This window comes from Dromiciops gliroides, chromosome 4, assembly GCF_019393635.1.
Source record: "Dromiciops gliroides isolate mDroGli1 chromosome 4, mDroGli1.pri, whole genome shotgun sequence".
NCBI lineage: Eukaryota > Metazoa > Chordata > Mammalia > Microbiotheria > Microbiotheriidae > Dromiciops > Dromiciops gliroides.
The window spans coordinates 278,585,977-278,605,292 of NC_057864.1; positions in this window are offsets into that span (position 1 = coordinate 278,585,977).

Sequence of the window (19,316 nt, forward strand, 5' to 3'; positions counted from 1 at the left end):
ATTCAGAAAATTAGATAAATTTATTTCAATGGCTTTAAAATTCCTACTAGATGGAAGAGTTTTAGGAGGTGGAATTACAATGCTACAGGCATTGCCCTTAGGCAACTAAGTGATTTCTTTCTTATTTGGGGGGTGGAGGTGGGAGTGGTGCTAATGAGAATTGTACCTTTCTTCTGGTTGGCTCTCTTTCTCTACCTCTTTTCAGTAATTTTTTTTTTTAACTTTTCATTTAGTTCTATCACTTTTGCAATATCTGCATTCATATGATTACTCACTTCCCCGGTTCACATCTTATGTCATTTAAAAACTATAATTAAACTTTCTGCGTACTGAACCAATCTTCAGTATTATGTGCACTGGCAGAGATATTAGATTTCAAACATGCTGAAAAGCTCCATGAAGTTTCATTTGTAAAGATGTGCTGCTCTTAATTTTTATGACAGTTATCTTGATCTTACCTACATTCAAAATATCAGTCTCATTAAGAATGGACTACATCTGAAAAATCTAAACTTTAAAGTGAAGTGTTGTCATCAGATTTTCAAGGAGGCTCTTAGATATGAGTTAACTGGAGGTGGCTTGCAAAAATAGAATTTTTTTATGATTTGGATAAATTTTTATAAGATTCATACCTCTTTTCCAAAAGGCAATTGAAATTTTGATGATTTGACCTAAATTATTATCTTTTCTATCTTTTTTCTTTGACTATATTCTATACTTTGAATCACTAATATGGATTAGGATAACATAATTATCATTTTAAATAAACATTTACATTGTAAAACTGGAAGCTGAGTTGAGGTTTTATAAACATACATATACACTTCTACCCTAAGATAGAATAACTAATGAATAGCCACTGGGCAGTGATTGGATTAAAGCATTTTCATGCATGCTGTCTCACCTCAGCTAATATGGTAAGCTCTATTCATAATAGAACCAGTTAATGAGATGCCTATCGTTGCTTATCCCAGGTCCATTTCGTTGTATATGCCATTACCAGCCAAAAGTATAATAATCATAATACATTACTAAAATTAAATCTACTATAGAATTAAAAAAATATTATAAAATACATCTATATACATCTTAGAAGCAGCATGGTGAAGTTATTACAGTTCTGAGCTTGGAGCCAGGAAGACTTGGGTTCCAATCTTGCCTCTGACACTTACTACAGTTGTGAATAGGTAAATCATTTAGTATTTTTGTGCCTCAGGCAACCCTGTAGAATTTGTTTACTAAATTCAATGATCTGTATTCATATGAGTAGTTGTCAACACTGATAAATCATTGAACTACTACTGTTTGCACTCAACTTCTACTCAGCAAAATACTTCCTTTGAAGCAACCCTGTGAAATAGATAGAATATGTGTGTGTGTGTGTGTATTTATACTAAGTTTCCAAATGAGAAAACTGAGGCTCAGAGGAAGGAGTCAAATGACTTGCTTAGGGTTACAAAGCTATTACGTATCAAAGGAAAAATACTAATTTAGTTCTCAATAATCTAAATCCAACTCTCCAGTATTCTAAATCACTTCCTTTCATTAAACCATGTATGAGTCTATAAAAGCATTGTTTTCCTAGATTTTAAATACAGGAACACTCACCATTAAGCATCAGTAATAAAAGGATAGCTCTTCAGCAAAGACAATGGAGGTACCTCTATCATACAGTTTATTCCCATTAGTTTTGCAAGCTTAACAAAACGATGGTTTCTTAGCACTTATGAAAATATTCTAATAAAGGTAAGAAAAAGATGATTGGCATTTGCCTCCTTACAAAACAGCTGCTTTCTTGTGGAATGACAGTCATTCAAGAGTGAAAATGTCAGTTTTTGTTTTCTTGATATTGTAATCTTTTGTTATGTTTTTCTTTCATCTCCTTTCTGATCAGCAAAACTTTGTATTTGCAAAATGTCTTGGGTTCCCTTCATCTTATTATGAAAATTTAGTGCTGCAGTTCTGATATCTGAAAAATAAATATTATACCAAAAGAGTGGTTAATAATTGCAAGTAAAAAGGAAAGGGGAAGGTGCCTAAAGAACAAGCATGGCTACATGAAGAGCTTTCTGAATTCAGAAGATAAATGGAAACACAAAAAGTATCTTAAACTCAAATCCAAAACTAAACTCACTATCCTTTCCTTTAAATCCTCCTCTCTTCCAGATTTCTCTATTTCTATCAGGTGTAACATTATCCTTCAAGTGTCTCAGGTTCATAGACATGGCATTATTTCATACTTCTCACCCTTACTCATCTCACATATTCAATTGGTTGCCAAATCTTGCAATTTTTACCTTCATAAAATATCTTGCATTCTAACCCATCTCTCCATTTACAGAGTTACTATGTGAATTCAGGACCCCATCACTTCTTCTTTTTTTTTTTTAACATATTTTTATTTGTTTCATTAAATATTTCCCAATGAAATTTAAAATTTTTTAACAATCATTTAAAAAAATGTTGAGTTCCAAATTCACTTCCTCCTGCCTTTCACTTCCTGTTGAGAAGGCAAACAATTTGATATTGATTATACATGTAAAGTCATGCAAAACAAATTTGCATGTTAACTGTGTTTCAAAGGAAAAAGAAAAAAATGAAACAAGAAAAATTAAGTAAAAACGTCTGGTTAAATCTGAATTCAGTGTTCATCAGTTCTCTCTCAGGAGGGGGATAGCAATTTTCATTATGGGTCCTTTGGAATTGTCTTATTTCATTGTCTTGATCATAGTAGCTAAGTCTTTCAGAGTTGCCCATCCTTACAATATTGCTATTACAGTATAGAGGATTCTCTTGGTTCTGTTTCACTTCACTTTGAATGAGTTCATATAAGTCTTCCCGGGTTTTTCTGAAACTATCCTGGTCATCATTTCTTATAGCACAATAGTATCCCATTACATTTATATACCACAATTTGTTCAGCCATTCCCCAGTTGATGGACATCCCCTCGATTTCTTTCTTTTTTTTTTTTTTTGCTGCCACAGAAAAAGCTGCTATAAATATTTTTGTACAAATAGGTCCTTTTCCTTTTTCTTTGATCTTTTATGGATACAGGCCTCGCCAGGGTATTGCTGGGTTCAAAGGGTCATTATTTTATGGTCTGGGTCTAATTGTTCTCCAGATCCAAATTGTTCTTCAGAACAGTTGGACTAGTTCACAACTCCAACAATGCATAAACATCCCATTTTTTCCATAACCCTCCAGCATTTTTCATTTCCCTTTTCTTTTATGTTAGCGAATCTGATAGGTATAAAGTGGTATCTCAGATTTTTTTTTCTTTTCATTTCTCTAATCAGTAGGGATTTAGAACTTTTTCATGTTTCTACTGATGGCTTTGATTTCTTCTGAAAATTGCCTGTTCATAGCCTTTGAACATTTATCAATTGGTGAATAGCTTTTACTTTTATAAATTTGACTCATTTCCCTATATATTTGAGAAATGAAGCCTTTATTAGAGAAATTTACTGTGAAATCCCCCATTTCCTGATGTCTTAATTTTAGCTGCATTAGTTTTGCTTGTGTAAAAGCTTTTTAATTTCATGTGATCAAATTATAAATTTTACTTCTCATTATTCTCTCTATTTATAGTTCAGTCATAAACTCTTCCCTTTCCATAGATCTGACAGGAACATTTTCCCATGCTCCCCTACCTTATAATTTCATCCTTTATGTCTAAATCATTTGTCCATTTTGACCATGTCCTAGTTTACAGTATGTGATGTAAGTCTATGTCTTTCCAGTTTTCACAGCAATTTTTGTCAAATTTTGAATTCTTATACTCAAAACTTAGGTATTTGGATTTATCAAACACTAGATTACTATGGTCATTTACTAATATATTGTGTAGTTAATCTCTTCCACTAATCCACCACACTATGTTCTTAGTCAGTACCAGATTGTTTTGATGATTACTGCTTCATGATACATTTTGGAATATAATGATTATAGAAGAAACCAAGTGGATAGAACTATTTAACACTCATTTTGTTTCTTACTTCCCCACCAAGAGGAAGTAAAAAAGAGTAGAAAAATATAATGATGGAAATTTGACCAATACAAATAATGAGAAAATAAGAGATCATCTAACAGGTTGAAATTAATTGGGTTATTTAGGTCCACATGCAGTAGACACCAGGATTCTTAAAGATAGGATCTGAGAGCCATTCTAAGCAATTTAAGAATCATGGAGATGAAGGAAGGCATCAGAATACTGGAAATGGATAAAAACTCATATTAGTACTCAAATTTTGGGAAAACATGGATTTTGGAAACTAAATATCTATGACCTCAGACTTCATCCCTGACAACATGCTAGAGTGATTTATCATTAACCAGATAATTTGGGAATAATTTGAAAAACTGGGCTTTTAGAGCAGCTGGTGGTTCAGGGGAAAGAGTACCAATTCTGGAGTCAGGAGGACCTGAATTCAAATCTGGCCTTAGACACTTACTAGATGTGCGAATCTGGGCAAGTGAATTAATCCTGTTTGCCTCAGCTTTCTCATCTGTAAAATGAACTGGAAAGGGAAATGGCAAACAATTCCAATATCTTTTCCAAGAAAGCTTCAAATGGGGTCACAAAGAGTCAGATATAAGTAATCAAATAAACAACAACAACAAAATCCCTGGTTTTGGGGTTCACTTAGAACATGTATTTAACTGACCACATTTCTGTTCTCAATAGGGTTATAATATTAATAAGGAATACAGTCTGTATCACATTAATGCTTTATGGTTTTCAAAGAGCTTTTATTAAAATGCTTCTGTGAGGTAAGCCATGCTGCCATTAACATCCATATGTTACAGATAGAGAAAAGGTCAGCCCTGGTAGGATGTTTTTCTCAGAAATTGAACCTAGTTAAGGTTGATTAAATTGAGATCACATGTGGCCAACCCTGAGTAGAGCATGTTCTCAGAGGCTGTGGACTGCAGCATCAACAGGAGACTGCTCTTGACCAGTCAACTTGAAGAACCTCCCATTTCAGGGAGGAGGACAGGAAGTAGGAAGCAGAGACTGGCAGTTCGAGACATAGGCTTGGTGGCAGGACTTTCCGCGGGCTGCTAGGAAAGCTAGGATTTCCATGCTATAAGGAATCTGTTCTCAATCTTTCTCTCTCTTCACTATCTTATAATATCTCTTAATAAACACTTAAAAGCCTAAACTCTTGCTGAATTTATCAGTGATTTTTGCCAGTTTTCCCCCAAAAGTGTGTGTGGGGGGACAGATTAGAACCTACATTTCGATTTTTAAACAACACACAGTGAAATGTTTGATAAAGTCCCTCCTTAAATTCATATAGATGAGATGGAGGAATGGGTGATTGTGGATTTATATTGATGAACAGATGAGGAACCCTAGGTGTCACAGTGGATAGAATGCTGGGTCTGGAGTCAGGAAGACCTGGGTTTAAATATTGCCCTGGACACTAGTTGTGTGAACCTAGTCAAATCATTTAACCTCTGCCTGCCTCTGTTTCCTCAATTGCAAAATGAGGATCAGAAGAGCATCTACCTCACAGGGTTGTTGTGAGGATAAAATAAGATAATACTTCTAAAATACTTAACTCAATGCCAGCATATAATAGACTCAATAAATTCTTGCTCCATGCTTCTATAGTTAGTCTGACTCATAGCATGAACAGTCATATCCAAAGAGTTTTAATTAATAATAAATAGATAAAGGTCAACTTGGGTGGAGATCTAGTGACCTGCTATAGGACATTTTCGTTATGCTTATGTTTTTCAATATTTTTTTTTAACCAATGACTAAAAACTATGAATACATGGATGGCACATTTGTTATATTGGTGGATCACATAAGTTTGTGAGGATGGACAACAGTATCATTTCAATTCAATCCAACAAAATTTTAAAAGTGCTAAATATGATTTTGGCACTGTGCTTAGTTCTAGAGATATGAAAATATGGATGATACAACCTGTTCTGAAGGAACTTATGGTCTAATTAAGGTGAGACATGCACATAGATAATTACAACATAAGGGAGGGTGAGGTAAGTGCAAAGAAATCATACTATTATTAGGAAGAGACTTTAGAAGGATAACTCAAATCAAGGTTTGAAAGATAGGTGGAGTAATGCATAAACTAGAGATCAGAAGACCAGTTAAGATGTGATCAGAATAAGGGGCAGCTAGGTGGTGCAGTGATAGAACACTGGCCCTGGATTCAGGAGGACCTTAGTTCAAAACCAGCCTCAGACACTTGACACTAGCTTTGTGACCCTGGGCAAGTCACTTAACTGCAATTGCCTCACAAAAAAAAAAAAAACAACCCAAAAAACAAAAAGAAAAAAAGTAGGTTTCAAAAATAACCAACCCCCCCCAAAAAAAACAGGGGGCAGCTAGGTGGCTCAGTGGATAGAGCACTGGCCTTGGATTCAGGAGGACCTGAATTCAAATCTGGCCTCAGACACTTGATGCTTAATATCTCTGTGACCCTGGGCAAGTCGCTTAATCCTCATTGCCCAGCCAAACAAACAAACAAACAAACAAAAGAACAAAAAAAGATGTGATCAGAATAGTTTAGATTAGAAAACATAAAGTTTTAAACTAGGTGTTTAATCATTCAATCAATAATCAAAATATATTAAGTGCAAGGGAGCCAGGAAACTATGTGAGTCATTGGGGTTACAAAAGACAAAAAAGAAAATGCCCTATTCTTCAGAAATTTACATTTTAGTGGACATTTGCAGGTAGAGTGAAAATAAAAAAGACGAGAGATATTGCAAAAGTGCAAAGAAAAAACACATGGCAAGTAAATGAATGGGGTAAGGTATAGGTAAAATTAAGAGCAGTATAAAAGGTAGGAGGATTAAAAGGTTTGGAGAGAAATGCACAGAACTGACTTGGGACATTTTGAGTTTGAGCATCTGATAATATGTTCAAGTGGAGATGTCCAGTTATTGTGTTGAAATATGCTACTGTATCTCTAGGGTGAACTTAGATTTGAAAGTATAGACTTTGGAGTCATCATATATAGAAGTAAAAACTGAAACCACAAGAGTATATGAATTCACTAGGGAGAGATTGTAAAGAGAAAAGAACTAAAGAAATATCCATGGTTATATATAGCTGAAGAAAGATGAGGAAGAATATCAAAAGAAAAGTAATGGTCAGAGATGTAGAGGTAAACCGTGAGAAGACAATGTCATGTGAGTTTGAAAATCAACTTAAGATGTCAAAATACTAGGTCTAAATCATACCTTCTTACCTCAATGTCTCCATGATATCATTGAGGGGAGCCATACCTTATTATCCTGTGTGATTTCATATATATCATCTCCAAAGAAGATCTAATCACCACACTCAAGGCCTTCTTCTGGGAGTTCCTCTATGATAGTGTTAAATGACTTTGGTCAGCATAAATCTCTCTTTCTCATTTCCTTATTTGATACTGGTACTCTGGTGTTTCAATGGATCTGGGTTCTGATTAATATGGGACCTTCTTCAATGATGCTGATTACAATCCATCCATACTGTCTCATCCTGTGTAACTCTTGCCAGGTGTTCCCCTATATACTCCACAGGGACTCCACCCAATCAATATGCTTGAGTTCATACTCTATTGACATTTTGTTATATCAGTGCACCACAGGGTCTGTTAATCCACTATCCCTTGCTCTCACCACCTGATTAGATCGCATTCTTTTCTGGTCATCCATCCTTCTTGATGATATTTGCTTATTCTTTATCCTCTACTTAAACACAAACTCAGTTTAGCTAGCATTTATATAGCACTTTAAGGTTTGCAAAGAATTTACAAATATTTCAGTCTGTCAGTAGCATTTATTAAGTACCTACTATATACCAGGTACTCTTCTAAGGGCTAGAGATAGAAAGAAAGGAAAAATACATTCCTTGCCCTTAAGAATATCACTGTCTGATTAGGGAGACAATGTGCAAACAAATTTGTACAAACACATATATGAAATAATCAACAAAGGGAAGAAACCAGAATTAAGAGGAATTAGGAATGACTTCCTGTAAAAAGTGGGATTTTAGTTGTCATTTGAAGCAAGCCAGGAAAGCCAGGAGGCAGAGATGAGGAGGGAGAGTATTTTAGGCATGAGGAAATGAAGTTTTCAGAGGAAATACCTGGAGTCAAGAGATGGAGTGTCTTGTTCAGGGAACAGGAAAGAGGTAGTATTACTGGATTGAAGAGTTTCTGGGGGGTGTTGGTGTAAGATGCAAGAAGACTGGAAAGATGGGAAGGGGACAGATTATGAAGGGCAAAGGATTTTGTCTTCGATCCTGGAGTGATAAGGAATCACTGGTGTTTATTGAATAAGAATCTTTACAGCATCCTTGGGTGCTCATATTATCCAAGTTTTACAGATAATAAAACTGGGGCAGCCATTATTTAAATGACTTGCCCATGCTCATATGGTTAGTAAATGCCTGAAACTGAATTTTAACTTGTCTTCATTTATACAAATGCTTGTTGTTTCCTTTGGTAGAATGTAAAATATTTAAGAACAGGAATTATTTGATTCATTATATTTTTAATCTGTAGTACTTATCACAGCACCTGGAAAATAGTAGGCACTTGATAAAAGCTTTCTGATTGATTTACTAATTGATTAACTTTAATGGCGATGAGGCCATATGTTATTTTCCAATTACATGTAAAGACAATTTTTAACATTCTTTTTTTGTTCTAAGTTTTAAAATTTGAGTTCCAAATTTTCTCCCTTGTCTTCTCTCCACCCTCCCTAAGATGGTAAGCAATTCAACATGGCTTATACATGTACAATCATGTAAAGACTGTTTTCATATTAGTCATGTTATGAAAGAAGAAACAGTTTACCAAAAAAAAAGTTTGAAAAAGGAAAAAAAAACATGAAAAAATTAAAGTGAAAATAGTATGTATTTTTTTTTTTGGCAGGGCAATGGGGGTTAAGTGACTTGCCCAGGGTCACACAGCTAGTAAGTGTCAAGTGTCTGAGGCTGGATTTGAACTCAGGTACTCCTGAATCCAAGGCCAGTGCTTTATCCACTGTGCCACCTAGCTGCCCCCGAAAATAGTATTTCAATCTGCATCAATTCTTTCTCTGGATGTGGATGGCATTTTGCACCAAGAATCCTTTGGAATTGTCTTGGATCATTCATTGTATTGCTGAGAAGAGCCAAGTGTACAATGTTCTCATAGTTCTTATCACTTCACTTTGTATCAGTTCATGTAAGTCTTTCCAGGTTTTTCTGAAATCTTCCTGATTGATATTTCTTATAGTACATTAGTATTCCATTACATTCACATACCACAACTTGTTCAGGCATTTCCCAATTGATGGGTATCCCCTTAATTTTTAATTCTTTGCCACCATAAAAAGAGCTGCTAAGCTGCTCAAATTTTTATTTTGTACATGTAGGTCCTTTTTCCATTTTTATGATCTCTTTGGGATACAGACATAGTAGTGCTAAAGCTGGATCAAAAGGTATGCAGTTTGATTGCCCTTTGGGCATAGTTCCAAATTACTCTCTAGAATGGTTGAGGCTGTATATTTTGAGAGTGTTTAATTAAAGCTAAATTAATTTTGAGGGGATAGTACATGAGTAGGTTTTCAAATAAAATATTTATACATTACTCTCTCCTTGGGACAGCATAGCTATACGGCTTCTCGGCCATAGTCTTTCCAGATTGCAGTATAAGTGATTATTATTCTCTTGGTAGGCATCTCATTTATATGCAAAGATTGGAAGAGAGCCCCAGTTTGAGGGACTTTCATAATTTACACTGTTTAGTACAGCAGTAACTGTTATCTTGTCATTGTCATCTAGATAACTTAGGACCAGAAGTAGATACTGTATTGATTCTAGGTGACTTATATAGAGGCTCTGCGTTGGGTAACTTTATTACTTTCTGGTTCTCTGTCTTGTTCCAAGAGTTTGATAGCCAGGTGCTGCAATGAAAAAAGATTGCTTTCAGCCTCAGTTTTCACATCTTTAAAACTAGGATGCTGATAGCACCTTCTGCACAAGCTTCTTGTGAGGAACAAATAAGTTAACCTATAAAACTCATTTGAGTTTTGCCAACATTAAAGCTCTATTTAAATGCTAGTTACTACTACTACTGGGGTATTCAGGGAGGACTATACCCCTGGTGTGAAGACTTGCTGAGCTCTTTTTATGGCTGCTCATCCACCTTTGATGTCCACCTGTCATTCAACTCTCACCTATGTCTCCAAGAAATTGTAGCATAAGCAGAGGCCACACCTCCAGTAAAACTGTTTCAGCAGATGGGCTAAACCAAATTATGGGTAACTGACAGGCCTCAAATCTGCTGGTGAGTTAGGGGGATGTCTATTCAAGCATGGGAAGACTTCTGGTAGAATGGGTGAATGGCAACAATTTGTTCAATGGCCATGAAGGTGCCTGAAGTAGATTTTGTGAAGCACTTAGAGCTTGGTCAGGCATCAGATATGCCAAGGTCATCCACTGCATCATAGACCATTGCTAGTTGTCTTGACTTTTGTCTTCCCACTGGACTTTGATGACTCTGGAAGGCACAGTGAGGCTGAAAACATGGGAGTCACTGTTGGAGGACAACCTTTGAGGCTACTCAACAAAACTGAAAATAGGTTTCTAAGAATATATGTACACATAAATAGCTATGTACATATATGCCCATACAATAACATTTGGTGTACATATACACATATGTGTGTACATATATGTATCTGTTACATATAATATGTAAACATACACATATATATTTATATTATTTAGAGAAGCTGTAGGTATAGGGGAAAGGACTTTAGTTCTGGAGTCAGAGGATCTGCAAATCTTACGTTTCATACCACATATATGATTTTGGGCAAGTCATTTAATGTCTCTGAAACTAAGCTTCCTTCTGTAACGATTGGAATGATGCCACCTGCTGGAGACTTACTGTAGGAAAGCTCCACCATGAGGAGAAGGCCTCTGAGGGCAAGGCCATGTGGTTTTTCTTTGGCATCAGGAAGTGATGTTTGCTTGTGGGAGGAAGAGGGGGCGAGGCTGGCTCTCTCACTATTTTTTCCTCAGGACTTGGCTGGAGAAGGGAGCTAGGAATGCCCTCTCCCTTTAATAGATAGATGAATCTAGGTCTTTCTCTCTTTATCAAATTCTTATTCTCCTTAATAAATGCTTAAAGTCTAACTCTTGCTAAAGCTTATAATTTATTGGTGACCATTCATTAGATATTTTAGATAGACTAGCTAGAATTGTAGCCCTTTACACTTCCATATTTGTATAATTATCAGATTGTACCAGATGTTCTCTGTGGTTCCTTTTTCTTTTCTCTTTCTTTCTTTCTTTCTTTCTTTCTTTCTTTCTTTCTTTCTTTCTTTCTTTCTTTCTTTCTTTCTTTCTTTCTTTCTTTCTTTCTTTCTTTCTTTCTTTCTTTCTTTCTTTCTTTCTTTCTTTCTTTCTTTCTTTCTTTCTTTCTTTCTTTCTTCCTTTTGTGTGGAGCAATGAGAGTTAAGTGACTTGCCCAGGGTCATACAGCTAGTAAGTGTCAAGTGTCTGAGGCCAGATTTGAACTCAGGTTTTCCTGAATCCAGAGCCAGTGCTTTATCCACTGCACCACCTAGCTGCCCCTCTCTGTTGTTCCTTCTTACTCTAAATCTATGCTCCTATGATCTAAGGTATCATATCAAACTTTCTATAGGCTCATTTTTGTCTCCACTGTTAACTTGCTGTTTTGTGAGGTAATACTACTCAGAAACTTCTACCATCCTATTGCCTGATATTTTACAAATGAGTTTATATCCTTAATTTGTATTGTCTTTTGCTGTCATATGTCCCTGTTTAGGAAAGAAGATTTAATATTTGCTCATTCTGGTGGTTTCTGAATGATTTTGGAGTCCTTGCTATAGTCCTAACTTTATATTGGGTAAACTTCTCTTAGAAATACTGATAGATTCAATTGTCTTTATTTTTATCCATTTCCCATTTTTCAGGGTCAAGAGCTTGTTAAGAACCCAAAGTATAGAGACCAGCAAATAATAGCACAAAAATGAAATTGGCTATAGTCCAACAGAATGATAATGACTAGTTATTGATGTGACAGTCATTTTTAAAAACTCAGCTGCCTGTTTGGAGTCAAGCCATTGACTAGTTAGATAGAGCAAAGGTCAAAATCAACACCAAATTAGAAGAAAGGATAATGATGAGAAAACACTATGTCCAATTACAGAAGCTCTAACCTGACCTATTTAAACAAGCTGTTGACTCTAAAAAATGGGAAATAGACAAGGATTAAAATCAACAAGATTAAATTAAACAGGAATTAAAAAACTTAAACACCTTCTTTAGGCTAGAAAATCAATTGTACAGTTACAGAGGGGAGAATTGACTAGACAGTAACTATAATAAAAAGGAAAGGTGATATTTAGTTGAATAGGTTCAATACAAACCTATAGTATAATGCAGTTGCTAAAAAAGCTAATGTAATGGTAAGCTGTATTAACAGGAATATAATGTCAAAATAAAGGGTGTTTTCAAATACTGCATCCATTTTTAAGAGCATGCCTCACAGTTGCAACCAGATTGTCAAGCAATATTGCAACCATGTCACCCTATTTAGGTTTGAACTCAAGGGTGAAATGAGACATTTTTACATCATTGAATAGTTAAGAACTAGGAATTTACTTAGTTTTAGCATAGAAAGAATATCAAAAAGGATACAATAGCACTTAGCTTTGGTTGACAGGCTCAGTATTCTACCCTCCCCTCATGTAAATGCATCTGGTTAGTAGGGCAGGGTGCAGTGGGTGTGGTGACTTGTATAATCAAGAAAAATGAAGAATGAGAATTGATATCAATATATAAGATCAAGAGTCATTACTGAATAATCAGAGAATATGAACAGCTTTCTAAAGAATTGAAAACTATACACATCCATATGAAAACAAGTTCCAAATCACTAAATGAAATGCAAGTTGAAAAAATGGTACTCAAATATAGTCATGGTGGAACTGTGAATTGGTGAAACAATTCTAAATTCCAATTTATAAGATACACCACATCTCCCAGAGCACATGAACAAGATGATAAAATGTTCTTTTGTAACTTTATTTTCTGCAAGTTTCTTCAATACCAACTGCTCAAAAGAAAGGAATTATGACCAGGTATAGAATGATAGTTGGAACTACAAGATAAGATAAAACCCCCTATACAAGGTAAAAAAAAAATATGAATTAACACTCTAGAACTGTAATAATTAGAACTCCAATCTAGTGTCTCTGTCTCCATCTGGATCTCTGTTTGCTGGAGTGAGTACAAGCAATCTCACAGGGCTTGAAACTTAGGGTTAAGCTGTAGGAATCCCCAGTGAGCCACTCAGCTGAAACCACTTATTTTCCCCTGAAACCCACAAGAGGCAGAAAGCAATTATATTGCAATTCTACCTAATCACTAAGGAAAGAAAGAAAGGGATAATGATTGAAGGAGTAGTAGGTGAAAATACTAAGACAGGACAGAAGACACATGTAGAACAGTTTCAAAGCCAAATGCAGGACAACTAAAAACCAATAATGGTCCCGGAGAAGAGGTCCTCTAAATAGAGAGCTATGTGTTTACTAGGTAGAATGTTATAAGCACATAGTTAGATGCTATCACTGTATATGATGTTTTAGCTTAATTATTTTTCTTTGTTATAAGGATGTGTTTTATTTTGAGGGAGAAATAGGGAATAGTTTTAGAGACTGTCATGTAAAAACAAATCAAAGCAAACCACCTTCCTTCCTTTTTTCTTTCTTTCTTTCTTTCCTTCTTTCCTTCTTTCTTTCTTTCTTTCCTTCCTTCCTTCCTTCTTTTCTTCTTCCTTCCTGCCTTCCTTCCTTCCTTCCTTCCTTCCTTCCTTCCTTCCTTCCTTCCTTCCTTCCTTCCTTCCTTCCTTCCTTCCTTCCTTCCTTCCTTTCTTTCTTTTTCCATGCTGGACTAACCTTGCTTGTAGATGTAGTTCACCTATATGTTTAGCAAAGCGATAAAATGTTCTAATGTTATTTTTGCTGGGAAGGTGGAAAAATATTAACTAGAAACAACACAATTTGTTTGGCTTCAAATGGGAATATTGAAGGAAAAGTAATTAATGACTTGATGCTAGGCTGGGAGGAGGTCTAAATATAGTGCCTCAAGTATAGTGCTCTGTGCTTAGTTATTTGCTGTTTAACATTTTTTCAGTGACTTTGATAATGGCATAGATGATATGCTTATCAAATGTGTAGATGATCCAGTTCAGACAGGAAAGCTAAAACATTACAGATTAATTTAGATTAAAAAATACCTTGATAAATTAAAAAATTAAGCTAAATCTGCATTATTAGATAGGACTTCCTCATTAGCGATTCCTGACAACCATGAAATCTCAGTCCTATTCAAAAAGAATTGCAATCAAGTAAATATTCGTTGATTTTTGTTTTTTGTTTTTTGTTTTTTGGCAGGGCAATGAGGGTTAAGTGACTTGTCCAGGGTCACAGAGCTAGTAAGTGTCAAGTGTCTGAGGCCAGATTTGAACTCAGGTACTCCTGAATCCAGGGCTGGTGCTTTACCACTGAGCCAACTAGCTGCCCCCCCCCTTTTTTTAAGAGTATTCAATATTTATCATTAATTTAGGATGTACAAAATTTCCTTGCCTGAGATTCCTGTGTCCCACTCAAATCACTGAGAACACCCTCTTTAGCTAGATCTGTTCCAGGTACATTGTTCTACATTTAATTCCTTAATAGTTAATGGAGGCTTCGAGATGGTAAATTCACGCTAAATAGAATGTGATGGCAGGAACAAAAATTTGGAAATCATCTGCACCATTTTGCTACCTACTAAGAAGTTTATTTACTGTTTTATAGGCATGGTCTAAATCTTCCTGGCATTTAGATTGTTATTTATTGCTTTGGAATTGAGCCAAATGAATATCTTCCATATATGAACTCCTGGGGGGGGGGCAAATTTTGTGTTTATTTAATTTCACTGTCATGTATCATCATGCAGTTCTCTAATTATTTGGGACTTCCAGAACAGCTGAGGATATATTTATCTGCTTAGAACGGGGGCTCAAAGTGATAAGAATCTGTTTTTGCTCCACAGTGCCCTAATACCTGCTTATGTTTGTCATGTCTTGGTCTCTTAGGAAAGATCAGATCAGAGATTCAGTTGCTTCTGTGGCTTATTTTCTTCTCATTTTCCAGAGGAGGAAATAAAAGCTTTGGGAAGTTGAATGTCTTGGCCAAGGTTAAAAAGTGAGTCAGTTGGAACATGAAATAGAAACGAGTTTGCAGGATCATATTTCAGGGTATTTGTCCATGGGGCTGGGCTGTCTGCTTGTGGCTGGCTCATTTTATACTTTTCTTTCTCCTTGGTTTCATTTAGCAGTAGAGTCGATATCCATCAGCTGTCAATGTCATGAATGCCGTATAGGATTGTCTATGGAACTCTGCCTGCTGCTTAATCACAGCTAGTCCAATTGTTCTGTCATTGACTTTATTGTATTCTTTGTTGAGTGTTTTTCTTTGTTAAGACAAAGTTTACCAGTAAAGTTTGTCTATTAGCCTTTCATCCTTCTAACCCTGGAGTAATTTTTAACTCACTCTTTGCCTTTATCTTCTATAGGAGAGTCCACTAGGAGTAAGTGAATTGAGCACTGAAGATAAGATTTTAATTTGAATACCGCCTCAGATGCTTATTAGCTGTGTGATCTAAAGCAAAGCTGCTTAAATTGTGGGTGGTGATCCCATATGGATCATGTAACTGAATATTGGGGTCCTGAAAAATTTGGCAACAGTTAAAGGTTATGTATACCTATTTTATACAGCTATTGACCTGGGGTTGTATAAAAATTTCTCTGGTGAAAAGTGGTTGTGAGTGGGAAAAGTTTAAGAAGCCTTGATCTAAAGCAAGTCACTTAACTTTTTAAAGCCTGTTTCCTTACCTGTGAAATGGATATTATAATAATAGCACCTACCTAAGCATCAAATGATATAATATATGTAAAGCTCTTGGTTAATCTTAAAGTGCTTTCCAGATGTTAGGCATTATTATATTCAGTCAGTCATCAGGTCCTATTATTTCTTCTTTTAAAGTCCTCTCTTATCTATTCTTTTTCTTTTCCTTTTCAGTTGCTACTACCTAATCTAGGCTTAATCACCTTATAGCTGAATTACTTTAATAGCTTCCTAGATAGTTTCCAGGCCTTTATTCACTCTTGTGCTAATTTATCCTATGTAATAGTGATAGATCAATTAATGTTAATTTTGTCTTATCAATTCTATGCTAATAAACTTATAATAATACCCTATTGCCCAGTATGGGTAGCTAGGTGGGCACAGTGAATAGAATGCCAGGCTGAAGTCAGGAAATCCTGAGTTTAAATCCAACTTCAGACTCTTGCTAGCTGTGTGACTCTGGACAAGTCACTTAACTCTGCATCAGTTTCCTCATCTGTAAAATGGGCTGGAGAAGGAAATGGCAAACCACTGCAGTATCTTTGCCAAGAAAACCCCAAATAGCATCACGAAGTCAGACATAACTGAAACTGACCAAAGAACAATATTGTAATATATATATATTTAGCAGTTCATAACAAAAGCCCACCCTATCTATCCAATTTTATTTCCCATTAGTTTCTAATTCAACCTGCCTTGGACACATATTAGCTATATGACCATGGGCACATCATCTAAATTCTCAGACCTCTAGACATAAGTGGCAGAAAAGGCTGCCAACATGCATAGGTAGAGGAAATCACTAGGGGTTTCCTACAGCTATGAGACCACAGACTGAGTGACTATTCCTAGTCCCTATTCCTATCCTCTCTAAAGTTCACATGGATATTGAAATAGATTGGATTTCATTATTATTATTAATATTAAACATGAATATAGTATTAATAAAATAGATAGTAATTAATATTTTTGTTTAAACATCCTCACAACAACCCTATGAGGTAGGTACAATTATTATCCCCATTTTACAGGTGAGGAAACTGAGACTCAGAGACTTTGTTATTTGCCCAGGGTCTGACTCTGATTCCAATAGTCTTTCTTTTATATCATTGATACAGATTAAAGTAAAAATTGGGCCATATTTGAACAAACTGGAAGTATAATGTCTTGGAACATTCATTCCATTGTGTATATTAATCTTTATACCCTGTACTTCTTGAGAAGTAAAACCATGTATTTAAAAACATGTATGTAAAAACATCTGTATCCCCATAGTAATCAGCACAGTACTCATCAAATATTCAAAATGTGTTTATTCACCTTTTCTTGATTTGCCTTTTCTTATCTTTATGAGATAAAATGGTTTTCTCTTAAACTTTGTTGGAAATTGTAGAAAACTAGGGTTTATGTCATCCCATCAGTTTGATTGCATCATTGAACTGATACCTCTCTGTCCTCCCCCAACCTGAGCCAGTGCAGAATGAAACTAATGGTTCACAGGTATTTTGAAGGAATGGGCCCCTGCAAAGGACAAGGCAGAAAATAAGGTTAAACCAGGAGAGCCTTAGAGAAGGATTAGTAATACAAACAAACAAACAAAATCCCACATATTAAGCTAGCATTTTTATAGCGTTTTAAGGTTTGCAAAGTACTTAACAAATGTTATCCCATTTTATGTTGGTGATCTCATCCCTGCTTCATGGATGAAGAAACCGAGGGAGACAGAGGCCATGCTTAGGTTCACATGAAGAAATATCTGAATCCAGATTTGAACTGAATCCAGTTCAGGTGCTCCATCCACTATGTTACCCATGTGACACTATGTTGCCTGACCCTCAGGAATGAGGAAATGAACTAAGCAGAATTCTTGAACAATGCTAAATGAAGATGTTGATTCACACTCCTTTGTTAAATAAGGCTGTCCACTTCTTTTGTAAAACTTATATAGGTTTTCTATGATAATGCTGAAGAGGACAATCATGTGAGAGAATAGTGGTACAGTACATTCTAGTAGAAAGAAGATTGCGTGATGGGGTGTATTAGGGCATTTCTGAAACAGTAGAAGTCTACATCCAGTTTGAATTAAGCACCAAACATTAGGCTTTGTTATGTTTGATGTATAATGTAATGGGAAGTAGGGAATGTAAGATTAATTCAAAAGCAGTTTTATAGATTGTCCATAGGTATGGGCACTCTTTGAAGTATCTAAAAGTATAAGTGGCCTCTCATGTAAAGTCTCCGGGCGAAATCTAAGTAAACATACATTTTGTCCTGGCTTGATGTTGAAATAACCATTTGTCTTTAGATGCACCCTTTAGAAGTAACTGTACATGAGTCCAGAGGTCAGGAGCTCCTTTTCTCTCTGTATCCCTCTATCCATTGACCCTAGAGACTTGATTCATTTTTCTTTCTGCTGTATACTGGCAAGATTATGTTTGTTACTCTTCTACTGTAACAGGGAATTTTTATTTTTATTTTATATTTTTGAGAAAATGGGTGCTTCAAGTTCAGAGTGGAGTATTTATCTTCAGCAGACTGGAGGGAAATAATGTCACTGTTATTCTGTGGGATTTTTTAAAAATAAAAGAAAAATGTTCAAAAGAATGCAAGGTGACAGCAACTACCTTCAACTTTCTAGGTGACTGCTATGCAAATATATTATTCAGTGGCCTTAAATTGTAACAGGGATGAGAGTCAAGCCTCATCTATTAGTGCTACTGCAAATCTGCCATGGGAATTTTAAAAAAACCCAAAACTTTACAGTGTAAAATTCTAGTATTCTCTCACTTTAAAAAATCAGATAATACATGTAAAAGCCTAATGGTCTCTCAATTTAGGGAACTTCCAACAAGATTGAAATTGTCTCTTCTGGCTAAAGGAACACAGTGACCTTATTCCTATAAAAATGAAGGGGTAGAGATGGGAGAGGTGAATTGATGTCAAGATGAAATACACATCTGTATTTATCTTTATTGCTTATAATCATTAGTCCTTCATAGCCATCCTTTGGAAAGCTGAGAGATGGTTATTTCAATATGGTGTGTATGCTATTATCCCTTGATATAGATGAAGATCGAAATATAAAAGAGTCACCATGCTTTAGGAGGAGTTAATTGATAAGAGAGTCAGAATGCAAACCTGAGTATTTGGGTACCTGGTTACCTTTCTATTTATTGGCTTTTTTTCATTGAAATATGCTTTGTTACTTATTTTAAAAACTTTATTTTTATGTGCTTATTTTGAGTCTTTTTAAGTACCTGTTGTATATATTGTCTCTCTTATTGAATCTAAGCTTCTTAAGGGCTGGAACTAACAGTCATTTAATCATGCCTGACTCTTTGTGACCCCATTTGGAGTTTTCTTGGAAAAAATACTG